At 47.6% G+C, this 19,668-nt stretch overlaps 1 protein-coding gene across 2 annotated transcripts in view; it reads left to right on the forward strand.

The window, feature by feature from the left end:
* Positions 1-19,668, forward strand: part of LOC147638448 (putative GPI-anchored protein At1g61900) — a 42,609-nt gene that overhangs the window by 11,282 nt on the left and 11,659 nt on the right. The window lies entirely within an intron of this gene.

Genomic DNA, 19,668 nt, shown 5'->3' on the forward strand with positions numbered 1-19,668 from the left:
AGATTTACAGGATCTCTGCAAGTATTCTGGTCACATTCTTATTGGGGATGCATCCACTATCCCAGTTCATAGTGAGGGCAGGATGGAGATAGTTCCTGATGGCAGAGGGGGGAAGCATTCCTCCCGGCCGTTGTATGTTCCGTCACTTGGTTTTCATTTGTTGTCAGTGCATCAGCAGGTTTGCAAGATTGGCGTACGGGTGGAGTTTGATGAGCATTTTGTTGCTCTCCGGGACAAAGCAACAGGCCAGGTAGTTTGGGAAGGCGGAGTGGAGAATGGAGTTTACAAGCTTTCAGCACTCTCTCTTCCAGGTCCTCAGGTTTGTGATGAGTGGCAGTCTGGTAATGGCCACTTAAATGTGGATACGCTGCAGGTGTAGGCTTTTCGGGACCAGATGGTGGATAGCTTGCCAGTAGATGGCAGTAGTTTGCAGGAACTTTCCAGTACTGATGTTGGTGGTTCTTGTGTTCGTCAGTTAGAGGAAACTGAACAGGTAACTTATGCTCTGATGTCTCGTAGTATTCGGGACAAAGAAACTCCTGTAGATGAGGATGTTCTTTCCACGGGGACCTTTTGGAAAGCGAGGCAGGTGGCAGTTGTTTACTTGCAGAAGGAGGTGGTTTCTCTAGGCTTTGTGGTTCCGGATTCAGAGGGGGTGGTTGACAGGTTTCAGAAGGCCTTGCGTGGTCTTCAGCAGGTTTCCAGGACTTGGTTTTGCACCGTAACAGGTGTTGATCCTTGTGAGCAATGTGATGCCTCTTTGACTCAGAAGCAGAATGGTTCATTGATCTGGTTGATGGACACCAGATTGGACGAGAGCAACCTGATGAGGCAGTTGAGCTCATGGTTGCAGATGACTCTTTGGGAGGCAGGATTGCGTTTCCTGTGGTTTCTGCGGCATGCGAAGGATCATGGACTCTTTTACACAGGAGGGGGATTGATTGATGGAGTCCGACTCCACGGTTGGAGTGACTCAGTTTGGGGAGGAGATTTGGACACGAGGAGATCTACTTCAGGCCCAGGAGCAGTTTTATGGAGCAGTAAGAGGCTATCATGTTTTGCCTTGTCAACGACAGAGGCAAAGTACCGGGCTGTTTGTGATGCTGCTTGTGAGGTGGTGAGGTTGCAGAGGTTGCATTGCAGGATTGGGCTTCCACTGGAAGAACCCATGGTCATCCAGAGGCACTTTGTTCGTGATGAACAGATCGTTGTTGATGACATCTTGCTAGAGTTCTGTTCGAGACGGAGGACAGTACAGTGGACCTCTTCAGGAAGTCGCTATCTCAGGATTTGCTCAGGCGGCACCCCAGCTCCCTGTGGTTGGTTTCACAGCCAGGAGCTGAGAGGGGGTGTTAGAAGTCATCTCCTGTCTATACATATACAACAGGGCCTTTGTTGTGGGTGTGCCCGCCCTTATTAGGTGTTTTCTCATTTTTTCCCACTCTCCGTATTTTTTTCCCCATTTTTTCCTATTTTTCTGTGGCTTGGGAGCAGCCCTGAGGTGGCAGGATGTCCTTGTCTGTGGCCGATTGCAGCTGCTTGCATTAGTCTACTTGCTGGAGGTGGCCGACTGTGTATGACTGGTCGTGGACCTCACAGCTGCTGGCCGACAATGCTCAGCTGGCCGACTGGTGCTGCTGCTGGTCGTGGAGTTCTTCAGGCCCTATCGGCTGCCCTACAGCGGGCCGACTGCTGTTGGGGGGCCATATAAAATGCCCCCCAGCCCCCTTGTCACTATTGTATTATTCCCAGGATTCTTCTTGTGTATATAGAGCAGAGTTACACGCCTCTATCTCTCTCTCTTGTGCTGTTATTTTCTGCATTGCGTTTTGCTCGTGTTCCCAGATCTGGTCATCATCTCCGCTGCGCATTCTGACATATGTTACTGTCTTCTCACACTGGAATTCAGGTGTAACAGTTGTCCATAAGTAATGCCAGCCTTTTTATGTTTCACATCTGACAACGAACTATATGGTATTTGACCTTCTCCCAACTGAAAATCTTCCATCCCAATCTTTCTTCTCCTAGCCTTGACCTTTCCTTGTTTACTAGACTCCCTGATCCATGGGAACTTTTCCTTTCTTTGATCTTTTCTTGGCTCTAACTTCCCTATCTGCCTCCTGAGATCCTGACCTTTGCAACCTTGCCCTTTTGTTAGCCATCACATCAGCCTCATCTATCTCCTCTGGAACATCTTCTAAGATGCTCACATTGCCCAAGGGACCCTGAGTTTGGACTCTGACCCTATACTAGCATTTGATTCCCATTTTCCCTATTTCTGTGGTCAAGAGGTCTATCCCCCTCCTGTCTCTGAATCACAGGGTTTTTTCTGTTAGCAGTCATCTCTTGTCTGTACATTACACACTAGGGCCTCTGTTGTTGGTGTGCCCCCCCATTAGGTGTTTCTCCAATTTTCCCTTGTTTTTCCATGTATTTTTCCCTATTTTTGTGTGGACATGGGGCTGCTGTGCTACTCGACTTGCTCCTTTCTGCCGGTTGATTGGTTATCTGCCTCCCGACCTATTGTACAGTGCTAGCTTACTGAGTTTCTCGGGCTGACTGTGGTATTTTTTGGTCGTGAGCAGATGGGGCTGTTGTCGGCCTGTTTTGGGCTAGCCAACCAGCAGCCTAGGGCCATATATATAGAGGACACTCCATTGTCATTGGGCATTGTACCGGATCTTGTATATATAGCAGAGTTCATACAGCTTCTCTCTCTTCTGCGTTTGCTCTTCTTCACACAGTCCTGCGTTTTCAGGTTGGTGGTTCTCCTGTGTTTGCTCATCTTCATCATGGTGTCTTGCTACGTTGTGCTCTTAGTTGTTTGTCTCATATCCACTGCGTATTCCGACATATTCCATGTGGCTCCCTTCTAGGCTGAAGACATTGAGGTGCTATATGACCTCTTTGTTGGCTAAGAATGCAAATGGCCAACTTCTGCAACTCCGGGTGTCAGCTCCATAATCCTCCCACCATAAAGCTGATCCAACTATAAACCTGTATGTCAAGGCATTTGCATATGAAAATAGGCCCATTTTGTTCTTGTAGATGTCACCAGCCTAGACATTTCCCAGTATGAAAGGGGTCTGGTGGACTCCAGGATGCCTAAATATTTGGAAAGTACAAGCTTTGGGAATGGGGGATTATCCTACAATACAAAGAATCACACTCCTAAAATTTAGGAGAGTTGCTATTTTTGGCAATCTCTGATGGAATTTCTGTTCGCGTCATTACGTCCGGAATTCGACAGAGATCATTGCCAAAGCGCCGATGTGAACTAAGCTATCTTCTGGAATATTTTTAGAGCTGAAGATTGTAAAATTTTTGGCCTTGAGATTTGGGACATGTGTCAGATAAGAGGATAAAAGTGAGACAAGTGTCCTCACACTTGTCAATTCAGCTCTACACATGGCATTGTAGCATTTTCTTGCTTATTTGAACGCGAGAGAGTTATCTCTAGGGCGAGTTTGATCTTCGAGCAGGTTTTTGGAGGCTGAAAACTCTGATTTATCAGCATTTCTCTTCATTTCTAAGCCCACCATAGCCGTATCCAGCTTGGGGAAGATGATTTTCACTACTTTACACCATCTTGCATACCCTCGATGGCTGTTTTTCAGCGAAACAGTCCTAAATCTTGCTGAAATTTCTGGTTGTATGTGATATACATGTTAATAGTAGTTTATGCACTCATGGATTAGCCACATGGGCTGGTTTACAGGTTTTGGCGCTCATGGATGCGACATACATGCTGTTATAGAGGTTTATGAGCTCATGAATGAGCCACGTGGGTTGGTTTACAGGTTTATGAGTTCATGGATGAGCCACATGGACTGGTTTATAGGTTTATGTGCTCGTGGAAGAGCCATATGGGCTGTCATACAAGTTTATGCGTGTATGGAAGAGCCATGTGAGCCGGTATACATGTTTGTGCGCCTATGGAAGGACATGTTGGATAGCCATATTGGATGAAGTACAGGTTTATGATTGTATATGGATAATTTGGCATTTCCCATGGGGAGAGTAAGGCCCTCGAAGCTTGTACATGTTATATTTCTCCTTGGATAATGAAATACTCCAGGGGGAGGCCTGCCCATTCCGGTCTCTATGTGGTGTTAGTTGTGCAACTTTTATTTTCAGCTTTGTGGATTGTTTAATGGTTGTGATTAAATGCCAAAATGTTTAATTGTGCTCATGGTCAAAGCGATGCACACCCACTCTCGCGCTTCTCGAGCGAGTTACAGTAGAAGGCCAACTGAGTTTTGATGGTTCTCCTTTGTGTCTGATCTGGCACCAATCTTTGGGGAGTTTTCTCCCATGCTTTGGCCACCTCTCCATTGGTCTCCTGCCCCTTGCCCTCAAAGTGTGGATCCAATACAAATGCTGCTTCTTGCAAATGTGAGTGGTTAACTGTCTCCTCGTGATTGGCATACCTCCCTCAAAGTCTTCAAACCTGTTAGCATCTGGCTCAATCTTCCTAATGTGCTCCATCCTATCTTGTCCCTCATATACCTTCCCAATGTAAGGGTCATCACGATTCACCATCAACAACTCTCATCATGCGAATGATAGGTGAGACAATAGCAAGCACATGATGAACCTGTTCCCAAAAGCTCTCATCGAGTGCAGTCTGAGAGTAACATGTACTTGCACTAGAGTGGGCATCCAATGAAGCTACGATTGCAGTAAGAGCAGCCTTCTTTGCATTTGAAATGAGAGGGCAAAAGTTGATGCCGTGGCCTTTCTCTCCAATGAGATGGGCACAGACTCTATTCGTTCCTCCATTCTCCTTGCTGCTCTACAATAGCGGCACTTCCACTTCCTTGCACCTCCTTTGCTGGAATATTTGCTGGTGCTATCAACCTCGTCCCACCACTTCGAAGCCCTACTGCCTGGAGAGTTGAGACGGATAGTGACAAGTGCTACTGGCTAGCCTTGCTGCCCTAGGTAGCTTGTGCCGTGAGCACTAAGTCTTGACTCTTGAGCGACAACTGGCTATCAAGAACCAACCGGCGTCAAGCGTGAGCAACTGGGGGCGATGAATCATGAGATGTTGGCACTGGGCAAGCGATGAATCATGAGATGCTTGCTATCCACTATGCAGGCTGCGATGAGATGTTGGAGCTTGTATTGAACCTTGTAATGCAAGAAGGTGCAGGCAAGCAATGAGATGCTTTCAGGCGATGAGATGTTGGCAAACGAAGAGCAGAAAGCAAGAAGCACTGGTGGATGGTGGGGCGAGCACTCAGAACCGTCACATGCATAGAAAATAGGGATAGGTGGCTCTTGACGCAAGTAGTTCGCGTTTCTTTTGAGTTCACTGTTTCAAACATTTTTGTCCACAACTTTCAGAATGGCCCATAAGTGGGTGAGGGAACGTTCCATCTGGCCGTTCCACATGAGGGAACGTTCCAGGGCGTTCCAGAGCATTCCAGGCTCCAGCATCCCCGGATGCAGGGAACACTGTTCCCACATTCTATGTGGGTGCAACGGCGTTTCATGGTAACTATGCATGAGACTCCGAATCGCAACACTATGTCCACACTTGGTTGCACATTGGGTGCCTGGACAATATTACAATGAACTGGCACAAGAGCCCTTACAAACACATGAATCCGGCCACGTACTTGACCTCTGAATTAGCCAATGGGTAGAAGCATGTCTAGGTAACACTCAGGAGAGTGCTCAGATCACACTTGGGAGAGTGTGTACGTGGCAATTTTAATTTGTTGGTATAATATTAGGTTCAACTACCCTAGGCTCACGTCTTGGCTCACATTTCGACTGGTTGGACTCGCGTCACATTTTTATAGGGTCACGTCACGTCCGTGCAGGCTCATGTTGCGTCCTCGTAGACTTACAAATGTTTATGTGAGGGCTTGCTAGTCTATTAATATTTTAAGAGACATGACTAAGATTGAATACAAGAACTAAAGACACAATTAGAGAGTGGAAATCTGAGTGTTGTTTGCATTGAGACGCAAGGCCTTGTTAAATAGGACCTGAAGAGGTACAAATGAAGAGGCACATCCTTGACGAAAGGGTGCGACTCTTGAATGAATAGTTATGTCCTTTGGACGTAGAGATGTGTCTTTTGAGCAATAGATGTGTCTCTTTTAAGAGATGTGTCCTTTGATGATGACCCATGTGAGAGGGTGTGACCCTTCACTGGTGTCCCTTCAATGATTAAGAGTAATTAGGGATATAATGAAGAGAGATTAAGTCACAATCGTGAGACAGTTTCTCTCTTTGTAAACAGTTTGGTGGATATACCATGGACCAAAACTCCTATCAAGGGTGGCCTTGTCATGTTTGCCAACTCGAGGTGTTTTGGTTTTTTCAAGATTTTTGGGACTAGTATAGGGTGTTTTAAGGCTATGTGCAATAAGTCGCTGGAAATCCAGCTTTGTAGGAAGCTTTGGGGTGTTATCCATGTGCGGCTAGTGTGCAATTGAATAAGATCCAAACCACATTCACCTGAAAACCCATTTTGTCTCGTACAAAACATGAAAACGAAATGGACGAAATGTTTTGAAACAAAACAAAAAACTCCCAACCAAAATACCATTTCTCCCAAATTTGAGATTTTTTTCCAAATTTGATTAAAAAAACCCTCTTATTCTTCTCTTCTTCTTCTTCTTCTTCTTCTCCTTCACTTTCTTCTCCTCTCCATCTCAATTGTCTTACAAAACGGGTAAAGACGAAGCGATGAGATAAACGAAATGTTTTTTTGGGACTATGTGTAACAGTCTCCAAATTCGACAACTTGGTCGATTTCACCTAATTTCTTTCAATTATTCCACTAGCTCTTCAATTTCTCACTTTCCCCCAATTTATAAATACTTTCAACCTCAATAGTTGAAACATCTTTTTGTCCAAATTTGACTTTTTGGTCAATTTCACCTAATTTCACACCCAATTGTTGAATATTTCCTCAAATACCTCTTCAATCTCTCATTTTCTTCCAAACTTATAAATCCAATTTCATACTTCAATCTCATTTGTGCCTAATTTCACACCTAATTTTCTACAATATCTAATTCGTCACTTTTCTCCAATTTATAAATTCCAATTTCATACTTTCAACCTCAAATGCATCTAATAGCACACACAATTGTTAAAATTTTCCACTTTTTTCTTAATTTTTGACTTTTTCCCAATTCGATTTGACAATTGTATCTTTGAAACTTCTTCGTTTTCCATAGAGAAATGAATGAAACGTGTTGAAACAACGAAACATTTCTTGTGACTATGATCCAAATGAATGATACAATTGATCTTCTGCCTCGAGAGATCCAAGCAAGGGGAGTCTAGGGAGTACACTAAGGGTGGCAGGTGGTCCATCTGTAGCCCTTTGCATTAAATCAACTGGTCACATGTGAGTACCAAGACTTGTGCTATCCCTCGTGTGCGAGCTACATGGACGACTCCAGTGGGAGTCTCGGAAGTCTATTTTCTCTATCCAGAGTATAAACGTGTGATATGTAAGTGATGTCTAGAAGAGAGCATCAAGAAGTAGAAATGGTGCTCCAACGGTAAGGAGAGAAAGAAAGAAAGATATACCAAGCATCTACTAAAGACCCAATGGGCCTATGAGACCAAAGTGATACAATAATGTCCATGGCATATCTCATCATGGAATGGAAAATAAAATAGAAACAAAAACATAGCTATTTCATTGGGGTGATACAAAACTATCCATGGAAACTCATCATGGAATACCAAGAACATAGAAACATGAGAGGAGCATCATCTCCTAGTAGATGGTATACCACTCTCCCAAATATCTAGCATGGTGCTAATGAGTATGGCTGAGAGGTCTCCCTCAACTACGTCACGTGGAAAGGTAGCTCGATGGCTGTGGAGCATGTCTTGGATCTGGAGTTGATGAGGGGATCGTAGCCGGCGTCTGGGGGCGGGGTGTCACGATTGTGACTAACTCTCTTAATCTCTCCTTCATTACTCCTTAATCCCTTATTAACTGAAAGGACACCTGTGAAGGGTCACACCCTTACACATGGGTCACTATCAAAGGACATGTCTATTCATTAAAAGACACACCCCTAAGTCCAAAGGACATAACCGTTGACTCAAGAGCCACACCCCTTCCCAGGGATGTGTCTCTTCACTTGTACCCTTTCGGCCTCTATTTAAGAAAGGCCCTTGTCTCAATGAAAACAACTCAATCTTTCTTGTAGCATTTGTCTTATGTTTATTAATTAAGTCTTAATCATGTTAATAAAGCTATAAAAGCTTTGGGAGGGAATGTCACGATTGTGACTAACTCTCTTAATCTCTCCTTAATTACTCCTTAATCATTTATTAACTGAAAGGACACCTGTGAGGGGTCACACCCTTACACATAGGTCACTATCAAAGGACATGTCTATTCATTAAAAGACACACCCCTAAGTCCAAAGGACAACCGTTGACTCAAGTGCCACACCCCTTCCCAGGGATGTGTCACCCTTTCAGCCTCTATTTAAGAAAGGTTCTTGTCTCAATGAAAACAACTCAATCTTTCTTGCAGCATTTGTCTTATGTTTATTAATTAAGTCTTAATCATGTTAATAAAGCTATAAAAGCTTTACACGGGGGGCATCGGGCACCTTGGAATGCGGAGGCTTGGTGCGAGGTAACTCCTCTTGGGTGAGATGGGCCTTTAGGAAAAAGAAAGAAAGTTATATTAAACCTCTCCTAAGGACCCAATGGGTGTATGAGACCAAAGTGATACGATGCTATCCGGTATGTCTCATTGTGGAAAAGAAAAACAAAACAAGTACAAATAACATAGCTCTCTAAAAGTAGAGGCTCATACAATGATCATCATGGGAAAGTACATGGGGTATAAGCACTAGTACAAGAGACTCTCATCATGGAGTACATGAGAAAATATGAAGCATGTGGGGCACATCATCCACCAGTAGAGGGTACACCTCTCTCAAGAATGTTGAGCATGGGGTTATTGAGTATGGCCCAAAGGTCTCCTTCTATCACGGGTATCTCGGAAGGTAGTGTGATGGGGAGAGGGAGAGAAAGAAAGAAAGTTATATTGAACATCTTCTAAAGACCCAAATAGGTCTATGAGACCAAAGGGATACAATGCTATCCATGGTATGCCTCATCATGGAAAAGGAACACGTACAACTAACATAGCACTCCATCATGTGGGAGTACATGGGATATATAAGCATTAGTACAAGAGAATCTCATCATGGAGTGCTTGAGAATATGAAGCACCAGGGGCACATCCTCCTCCAGTAAAGGGTACGTCTCTCTCAAGTAAGTCAAGCATGGGGTTACTGACTAAGGTCGAGAGTGTATGTGTGTGTAGCCTTATTCATATATATGTGTGTCTGAACACCAGCTTAGGTGTGAACACACTCTTATAACTGGATAAGATGAGTGTATGACATGTGTCATATGCTTATATTGGTTTGTGATTTATGTGAGTCAAAAGATAAGGTTTGCAACCTATAAAAGCATGCACTTGGTGTACTTTATTACACATATTAATCCAAAGTACTTTGAGTCGTGCAATACTGTAGTCTATTTTTTAATCATTGTTTTCTCTCTCTCTCTCTCTCTCTCTCACACACACACACACACACACACACACACACACACACACACACACACACAAACGGCAGTACTACATGGATACTTTCATGATGCTTATCTTGACATATTCATGTCACATGCCATGCGGATTGCAGTGGGTGTAAGCCCAAGGGAGCGTGCAGTGACAGATTCAACCACGTGTCCAAGAGATATAAATAGAGAGAGAGAGAGAGAGAGAGAGAAATGGGTTTAGGGGTTTCACACAGCACACACTGAGCGGGGGACGTGCGCCACTCCCTTTTTAGGAATTTATTTCAGCGGGTGTCATCGCACCGCCTAAGGATAGAGATAGGGAAAGCCATGTAGATATCTCGTGAGGAGAGGTTATGCACTATGTGCCAGTGGGAGGTCAAGTCAGAGGAGCACTTCATATGCAAGTGCACCATATATGAGATTCGAGGGAGGTTCCTGAAAGAGTGCATAGAAAAGCTAGGAAAAATCCCAGAAAAATACTAGAAAAAGGGGTGGCCAGCCTACAAGCAAGGGCCATGCAAAAGGGACTAAATGGGCACCATAAAAGAGCAGAATCTGGGGATGAATGTGCTAACACCCCCTCTCAGCACACCAGATGCTGAACAAACTCTGAGAATCCGAAGATGAGGAGCCAAGGAAGCCTGAGACCATAAAAGAGCAGAATCTAGGGTTGAATGTGCTAACAGTTCCACTGTCTCTTCACAGAGGGGTTTGGACCCTTATCCAAGGATCATGGATTACCCAGATAAGTGGTGCATGGGCATCTTCCTACTAGAGCTTCATCGCCACAGGGACTCGGTGATTAGGGAGTCGAGACCCCATGGGAGACATCCACCCCGGCCCCACGGGCCACGTGACCATCACTTAAATCTTTCGGCCACGAGATGATGCGGTGTGACTCTAGACCAAGCCATAGCACTATAGCGAGCCTAATGTCCCAGACTCCCTGGACTCACAAGTAACACAAACATCAGCCCCAGCTTGAGGAGATCTTGGAGAGGCACAGAGCCACCTTCCCACGCTTGGTGGATCTGCAGAGCCTTCTACAGGCTAACCCCATGCTCGATATCCTTGATGCCCCCCCCCCCCTCTACTGGGGGGTTAGCTCCATAGGTTGTATGATGATGGCCCCACTTTGTATCATATGGCTCGGATTTGATATTCCCAGCTCATAGGTCTAGTCTTTGTTTTCTTTTGTACCATGATGAGATTACATGAACATTATTGTATCACTTTTGGTCTCATAGACCCACTGGGTCTTTTGAAGATGTTTAATATAACTTTCTTTCTTTCTTTTTCTCTTACTTTCCACGATGGAACTGTATGAGCCTCCATAGCGCTGTGTAGCAACCTTTTCCCATTGCTGGCTCTAACTCCCTAGGTGCTGCCTTGGTAAGACCTCTTGGTGGCGGCAGAGCTCCAGCAGGTTCATGTCCATGCATCTTTGACCCTCATAATGCATAATTCGTGAGAGAGGGCCAAATCCATCTCGAAATCTCTCACGAATCTCATAGTATGGTGGGCATAAGAGAGAGAGCAAGAAAGAAAGAAAGAGAAACTTTTATTAATGTCTTCAAAAGACCGCTAGGGTCTATGAGACAAAAAAGGTGTTACAAAGTATCCAAGTGTTACACTGATCCTGGTAAAACATAAAAATAAAACATTGGAAAAAGACTACTAGCTACAAATACAAGTAGCATCCTCATCAGGAATACAATAGCAGGATGACCCAAGGTCCAAGTAACATCAAGCTAGGGTGTCTGGTGGAGAGATCTCATCATCATCCTCAGGAACTGTGTAAAGGGCATTAATGTCCACATGTCCTGTGTGGGCATCTCTGTATCGCCAGAGCATCTCCTGGACTTGGAGCTGACGGGCGGAGCGCCTATGCGGCCCAGTAGGTCTTGGGCGCCTAGCTCGCTGCATCTGAACCGCCTGGTCTACGGTAACCCTAGGAAAACAGAGAGGCTCGTGTGCAGTGTCTGACTTGTCTGAGAGGTGGGGGGTCCTGGTGACCCCTATGGGACCAAATAGATAACATAGAGACCATGCTGGTCTTGAGCTCATATGTGGTCGAGCAAAAGAATAACATTCAATAAGACATCTTATTAATCAGCTAGTATATCTGTATTGCCAAGCTCAAGTACACCTATACTAAAAGTCCTTTGGGTTGGGTAAGAGCTCTACTGTCAGGATAGAGTGCCCACGTGCCTTCTTTTTGAGAAAGAAAGAAAGAAAGTTGTATGAACGTCTTCAAAAGACCCCCTCTGCATATACGTGCATCTTGTGGGGGCCCTCAGCTCTGCCAGACTCAATCCTAAGACAATGAGAAGATACTCTCAATTGGCCAAGCATGGCATGTGACCTGTGCCTAGTAAATACTGTGGGCTCTCAATGAATCCCTCTTCTGAAAGTCTCAGAGAGTGCTCTCTGTAAAACTGAGGTTTGGTGGTGAGTGAGGGGGAGAGGGAGAGGGAGAGGAGGAGACGGAGACCAAAGGGTCTAAGAGACTAAAAGTGCTACAATGCATCCATGAAGTGATACTGTATCATAAGATAAGGCAAAACAATCTAGCTAGAAAAGAACAATGTAACACGCGGAAGCTTCGGGGTAGTCTTCTTTCAGCCCTAAACACTCTTGAAAACCTTCTGATGCAAAAACGCACCATCTGATGCAAAAACGCAGGTAGAGAGAGAGTAGAGAGAGAGAGAGAGAAGTGCTGGAAATTCAGTATAAACTATGGTACAAAAAGGTACATATCTTTCAGCCCCTTGGCTGCCTTCTTGAAAAGGTGGTTAACCCTAAAATCTGCCCCCTTTGGGACCTCTAATGATCCAATCCCCTAGTGGGAGAGAATGAATAAGACATTGAGCACTTGGTGCCTTTTATAGTGTTCTTGGACAATGTGGGAGCTGGCCGACTGCTGGTCGGCCAGTTCTAAAAGCATTTAATGCTTTTTCCTTTTAACGCAGCCGCCTGGTCTGCTTGTTCATGATACGCAGCCTGCTGCCCTTGTCCCCTGGTTCAGCCGACACCTCCTACAGCCAGCCGACTCACTTCTGCAGCCAGCCTTCTGATCCATGCTTTGCTCCAAGTCCTGCTCCATGTCCATCTTCTACCGGTTCATGGTCTTTATCTGTTTGCCCCTTCTGGATCTAGCCCTGAGAATGTCCATGGCATCTGTGATGCACATGACATCCCCCTCTGCTAAACTTGATGACGGGAATCCAACCTGCTCTTGGATGACTGTCATCATCCCAATCTTGTCCCGAAGTCCCTCTGACATCTTCCATCCCTGGCAATCCTTTTTCTCTGAAAATCCGGTCTGTTCTCCAAACCACTCTGTCTCTGATGAAGATCTATGCATCTGTCTTCCTCTAGTCCACAATCCATTACGGCCCTGACTCTGAACACCGTCTTGGTCTTCGTTCCTGGAACTGAGTCTGGCACTCTCACATCACCCTTGGAGGATCAACCTCCCTTGGGACCGTTACCTGAGAACCTATCTGGCTCACGGAACTGCCATCCCCATCTGGCACTGTGGAACACCACCAACAAACCTCCTGGGAGTTCTTCCCGATCTGTGTTCTTGCCGTGGGCTTCGAATCCGTGTACTTTCCTGTACCTTGGACCTGTACACCATCATCTGGGACTGAATCAGTGTTTAGCTTTGCTGAGCCTGATGCTCTGATACCAATGTAACACGCGGAAGCTTCGGGGTAGTCTTCTTTCAGCCCTAAACACTCTTGAAAACCTCTGATGCAAAAACGCACCATTTGATGCAAAAACGCAGGTAGAGAGAGAGTAGAGAGAGAGAGAGAGAGAAGTGCTGGAAATTCAGTATAAACTATGGTACAAAAAGGTACATATCTTTCAGCCCCTTGGCTGCCTTCTTGAAAAGGTGGTTAACCCTAAAATCTGCCCCCTTTGGGACCTCTAATGATCCAATCCCCTAGTGGGAGAGAATGAATAAGACATTGAGCACTTGGTGCCTTTTATAGTGTTCTTGGACAATGTGGGAGCTGGCCGACTGCTGGTCCGCCAGTTCTAAAAGCATTTAATGCTTTTTCCTTTTAACGCAGCCGCCTGGTCTGCTTGTTCATGATACGCAGCCTGCTGCCCTTGTCCCCTGGTTCAGCCGACACCTCCTACAGCCAGCCGACTCACTTCTGCAGCCAGCCTTCTGATCCATGCTTTGCTCCAAGTCCTGCTGCATGTCCATCTTCTACTGGTTCATGGTCTTTATCTGTTTGCCCCTTCTGGATCTAGCCCTGAGAATGTCCATGGCATCTGTGATGCACATGACAAACAAAACCTCGATTAATACGAGAATGTTACAATGTAGCCATGTAGTGAGAAGAAAAACTGCTCAGAAATGATGCAGGATCTCAGGCACAATCCCTTTATCTGCTGCCCGAGAAAGATAGTGTGTCTCCTCTGCATGTGTGACCTCACACAGACTCTCTACATCCACTGCTTGTGGTGAAGCACTCGTGTCTCATGTCTCTGGAGGATCTTTTAGATCTCTAGCTGTGGTGAGGAGGATTGTGTTGGTCCAGTAGGCCTTGGACATGTGGCATGCTGCAACTAGAGAGCTTTCTCAGAGTGACCCTTGGGAGATGTGGTGGTTGAGGTATCTTTGGCACTGTTAATGTGCACTTCTTGGTTTGACTGGTGAGGCCATCTGAATCTGAGGATCCTGTGGTCGAATTTCTCCATCCTGATTCATCTAGCAAGGCCATCTGAAGTCGGGGATCCTCATCGTTGAATTTTGCCATCCGGGATGAGCTGAAATAAACTAGTGATGTGTGTTTTGGGCCTGGGTCCGGACCTCCCATATAGGTGTCTCTATGTTGGGCAGCACCATCACGTACAATCCCATGTTGGGATCAAGGTCTTGTCTATGTATGTGTGTGTGAACACTCCCTGTGAGTGTTAGTGTGTGTGAACAACCTCTCAAGGCTAGATATTATGTGTGTATGTAGTAAGAAGTGATGTTAGCACATGGTACAGCCAGCAGTGTTGGATTAGGTGAGGCAACACAGCCAGCAGTGCTGGACTAGGTGGCAGGCGCAGCAACAGAGAAGACAACTATGGGTGGCTACAGCTGAGTAGGCAGAAGCGTGCAGACAGAGGTGGGCGAAGAAAGACGGCAGCTGGCAAAAACCCCAAAACTAGCTCTGATACCAAATGTTGCATTTTATAGTTAGGGTTTACAACACAGATGAGCTATGGTGGGTAAAAAACCTCCCTGGTGTGTGTAGAGAGAGAGAGAGAGAGAGAGAGAGAGAGAGAGAGAACAAAGCTCTAGAGAGAAAGTGATTTGCATGACTCTATGGATATTGTGTATCGTTAGAGCCTTATCTTACGACTCAACACACACACTAAAACAGTGACAAATGGCACAGCCGCCTATACTAGCTGCCTGCGCTGACCATCAGCACCACTCTCAGCACCACCACCATCGCCCAGGTGCTGCCTTCCTGGTGAGGACTATTCCACACATCAGCACCGCTGTCTCTCTCTGTGTCACCCTGAACACTTTGTCATCAACAGCCAACTCGACTGTAGGGCTTTTTCAGAATTTGGGCACAAATTGGCCATAAATTGAATGGGTAAGGTTTTCACACTCCGCAAATGAAAATCAAGTTTCATTTCATGAGTGAAAACTCATGGGGTTCAGTGAAAAACACTAATGGTAAAACTCATGGGGTTCAGTGAAAAACACTAATGGTAAGACCTCTTCTTCTGCCACTAACGAAGGAGAAGTAAGAACAAGCCAGGATCTTTCTAGAGAAGAAAGAGCATATGCCATTATTGCTCTTGGCGACTACAGGGGGGATTTGAAGGAGATTTACAGATTTTGTAGTGGACATGTATGTAGGAGTTATGAGTTTATTAGTGCTAGGCACTTAAGTTTTTTTTTTTTTTCCCCCCTTCCGAGAAAAGATCCTTTCATTAGTTATATAAAAACGCCCGTAGGGCTACAAAAGATCTCTCCTGCTCATAAGAGAAACAGAGCAGTGAATACAGCAAGGCAGCCCGGGAGACTCTCCCTAGGTGTTGCAAAATACAAGCATCAGTACAAAGGACTGAGGGGCTAAATCATACAATAGGGGGGGGGGGGGGAAGCCAAACAGGTGGCCTGTAATGCCAACGGGGGGATCCCGTGTGTAAGGTATAGAAGGGGCCGCTGCGTTAGGTGGTGTGAAAGGCGTGGCGCCGCAAGATCGCCTCATCCGAGTCGCCTCGGATGCGGTCATACTGTCCTCGCAGGGTGTGGATCAACTCCTGCCAAATCCCCCGTACAGTCTCTGCTGGTGGCTCCAGTCTCCCCTCAAAGGCCGTGAAACACCGGGCCCTCCAGGTGAACCAGATGGTGAGGCTGCTGAGGAGCTCCCATCGTAAATCCCTCTCCTGTGTCCAGCTGGCGGACGAGAAATCCGGTGCCGGAACCAGGCGAGGCTGGCCCCTAATGAATCTGATGGCCTGACTGTCTTGCTCCATCTCATAGCCCATAGCAGGCCCTGACGAAGTCGACCAAGCAGCGGCACCCCACGTAAACATACCCTCTGGAGAGAGGGGGGCCAGAATACGCAGCATCCGCAGCCAAATCTGCTGCGCCTGAGGGCAATCCCAAAGGCAATGTCTCTGTGTCTCCATAGGGTGGCCGCATCGGACGCAGGCCGTCGGAAGACCGCTGTAAACAAGCCAGGTGCCAACTGCTGAGCCCCTGTGGGCGACTAGCCCCACTGGAAAGTCGAGATCCTGCGGGCCTGTCGACTAGCCCAGAGCCGAGCCCAAAAATCCTCCAAGAACTCCTGTGAGAGTCCTTGTAGCCGCCAATGTCCTGCAGTAGCTGGAGAGACCATCCTCCTCGCCGTCAAAATATGCCGCCCCAGCCGAACAGTATACTGGAAAAAGGTGATCTCTGTGGCCTCAAGGGATGCATAAGGATCATGCCACTCGTACTCCCGAGGGTCCCACTGTAGCCGGGCCAAGGGGCGCGTTGCATATGCCCATATGCGCCAATCCGGGAGCACATCTGCAGGGTCGGGGTCAATATGCCACTTCCGAGAAGCGGCGGCCACTACCCGTATCCTCTGAAAGGTGCACTCTGCAACCAAAAGTGACTCCACCTCCACTCTCTGAAGTCTGCCCTCATCCTGAATCTCATAGTAGAGGCAGCTGCCATCCTCAGTGCAAGCTCTGACAGCAATCAGGATCTCAAACTGTGTAAAGGCTCCCATCCACCGTGGGGCCACTGGCTCGAGAGGCGTGAACCACTCCTCTGTGAGTGCCTCCTGAATATCATCCCTACCCTCCTCTGAAGTGACTCAGCCTCTCCACCTGGATCTCCTCTGGGAGACTGCATAAGGCTTGCCAGTCTCCAAAACTACGTGCTGGGCCCGCCGCTAAAGGTCCCTAGGCTAGGTGAGGCCGAGAACCCAGCATATGACCCTGCTCTGTGCGAACCGCTGGGCTCCAGATGAGCGGCTGTCTGGCCCGCTCCTCAACACAAGAAGGAGGTCGCTGAGAGAGCCCCGGTCTCAGTAGCTCCCAAGCTCTCAGGATGCTCAAAGCAAATCTGTCCTCCCATCCTCTACTGAGGCCTGTCCTCCTCATCTCTATGAAGATCCAGCGAATCTCTGGTGCCCAAGTGCCCCCTGCTGGGGGAGCCCGAGCCTGCAGCCGCTGCAAGAGAAGCTCTTTCCAAGGCTCAGTGCCTGGAAGCAGCCCCCGAACAATAAGCTTTCCCAATAAGGCTCTACTCTGATCGACTGGATCTATAATGCCCAAGCCTCCCTGAGCCAGCGGAAGAGTAATAACTGCCCATGCAACCTTTGCCCGGGCTGGCTGACCGTCCCGCCCAGACCAAAGAAAGTTCCCGATCAGCCTCTGTACCTGGCTGATGCAAGAGCTCGAGAAGATCCAGCAAGACGTAATGTACCACATGGTCACTAACAGCACCTGATTTGCCACCACCACCCTCCCAGCCAAGGATAGTCGAGCTGTACCCCAATACAAAAGCTTCTTCCGAATGCTTAGAAGAAGCGGGGCAATCTGCTGCTCAGGTGACAAATCTAGCCCAATCTGGCATCCCAAATACCGCACTGCTGTGCCAGGAGGAATCCATCTAAAACCGGGGTCCGGGCTCCATGTCGGAGTGGGAGCACTACTGATCCAAAAGGCCACTGTCTTGCGCCAATTGATCAATGCTCCCGAAGCTGCACTAAAAACCTGGAGCGACTGCTCTGCCCGAAGAAGATTGGCCTCTTGGCCATGCAAAAATAAGCTCGTGTCGTCTGCAAACTCAGCATCGAGCAGGTCCTCCCCCCGGACTGGGAGCTGGAGTCCTCTCAAACCAACCTCCTCTGCCGTCAAATACATGCTCATAGCCTCCGCAAAGAAGAGAAAAAGAAAAGGGGTGAGGGGACACCCCTGACGGACTGATCTGGTTAGCTCAAAACTCGGCCCCCGTCCTCCTGCAATCAACACCTGGCTACGAGCTGTGGAATACAGAGCCGCCACCCCTCTGATCCATCCTGGCTCAAAGCCTAGGCGAAGCATAGTGCCCTCTAAGAAACCCCAATCAACTCTATCGTATGCCTTCTCAAAATTGAGAAGCATCACGACCAAGTCCTCGCCAAGAAATCTAGCTCGGGCCGTCGCCTCCGAGAAAGTAAAGATGTTGTCAAGGATACTGCGCTCCTTGACGAATCCTGTCTGGGTAGCATGAATCAACTCCCCCAGGAAGGGCTGGATCCTCAAACTCAAGGCCTTTGCTAAGACCTTGTAGACAGTATTGAGGATCGTAATAGGCCTCCAATGCCGAATATCATCTGATACTCCCTCCCCCTTGGGGATAAGAAAGATCAAGCCCTCTGAAAAGCTCTGTGGCATCACCCCAGTGTCCAAAACATACTGAAAGCCCGTGTGGAGGCCTGGTCCCAAAAGGTCCCAACAGCGCATAAAAAAGGTCGGTGTCAGTCCGTCCTCCCCTGGGCAACTATGTCGCGGCAGGACCCTCAAGGCCTCGGCAAGCTCAATCTCTGAGAGAGGCGCACCAAGAACTGTACGCATACGATCTGTGACCCTCCTCTGCACATGGGCCCACACAGTCTGTCTGCAAGCATCTCGATCCTTAGTGGCTGGCTCCGCTGAAAGCAGGTCTCTATAGAATGCAGTGGCAATGGCTCTGATCTCCCCGGGCTCAGTAGCTACCGATCCATCCGGTCTACCAAGCTGACGGACTCCTGCTCGAGCATGGCGGGGTCCAGTGATCTCAAAAAACTCCCCAGTCACTCTATCACCAAGCTGCGTCCATTGAGAGGCCTGACGACGATAGTAAAACTCATGTCTCTGCTCCTCTGCCTCTCTAACCTCCTGGCGTGCCTGGCTCAGCTGTGACGCCACCCACTCACATGCAGACTGCTGCTCGTGAAGGCGCTGTAGCGAAGCAAGGTTGCGTCTCAGCCGATGCTCCCGCTCGCGAATCTCTCCCAGCCGTGTCAAAGCTGCAGCGTGCAAAAAAGAGCTAAGCTCGATGAGTTCCTGGGCACATTGGCCTGCTACATCCTGGTCAGAGCACTGACTATCATGCCAGATCCTCTCAATGTCCTCAGCGAGACTGGGATCTGTAAGTACCCTCTCTGGGATCCTCAACTGCAAGTTGGGTTCCCGTGTCCTCTCCTCCAATGTCAAGATAACTGGCGCATGATCTGAAAATGAGGTGCCAGCGAGAATGCCGACGGAGCCCCCTCGCTCCCCTAACCAGTCGCCCACATAAAAGCGATCAATCCGTGATAGATTAGTCCCTCCCTGCCGGCGATCCGACCGAGAGAAACTAAGACTGTCCTGAGAGCGGGAGAAGGCCCCATGCTGCCATGCATCAGTGATCCTCAGTGACATGCAAAACCGGTCCCAGGCTGCAAGCTCCGTGCCGTGCACTGTAACATGACTGCCTCCCACCCTATCGGCCGGGTCCTCAAGCATGTTGAAGTCCCTCCCGACACACCAATGTGCGGCCTTTGGCAATGCATCCGTAACCTAGGTCCAGAACTCTGCTCTGGCACT

The sequence above is a fragment of the Cibotium barometz genome, chromosome 5 (assembly GCF_041138505.1).
Source record: "Cibotium barometz isolate CiBa-2024 chromosome 5, ASM4113850v1, whole genome shotgun sequence".
NCBI lineage: Eukaryota > Viridiplantae > Streptophyta > Polypodiopsida > Cyatheales > Cibotiaceae > Cibotium > Cibotium barometz.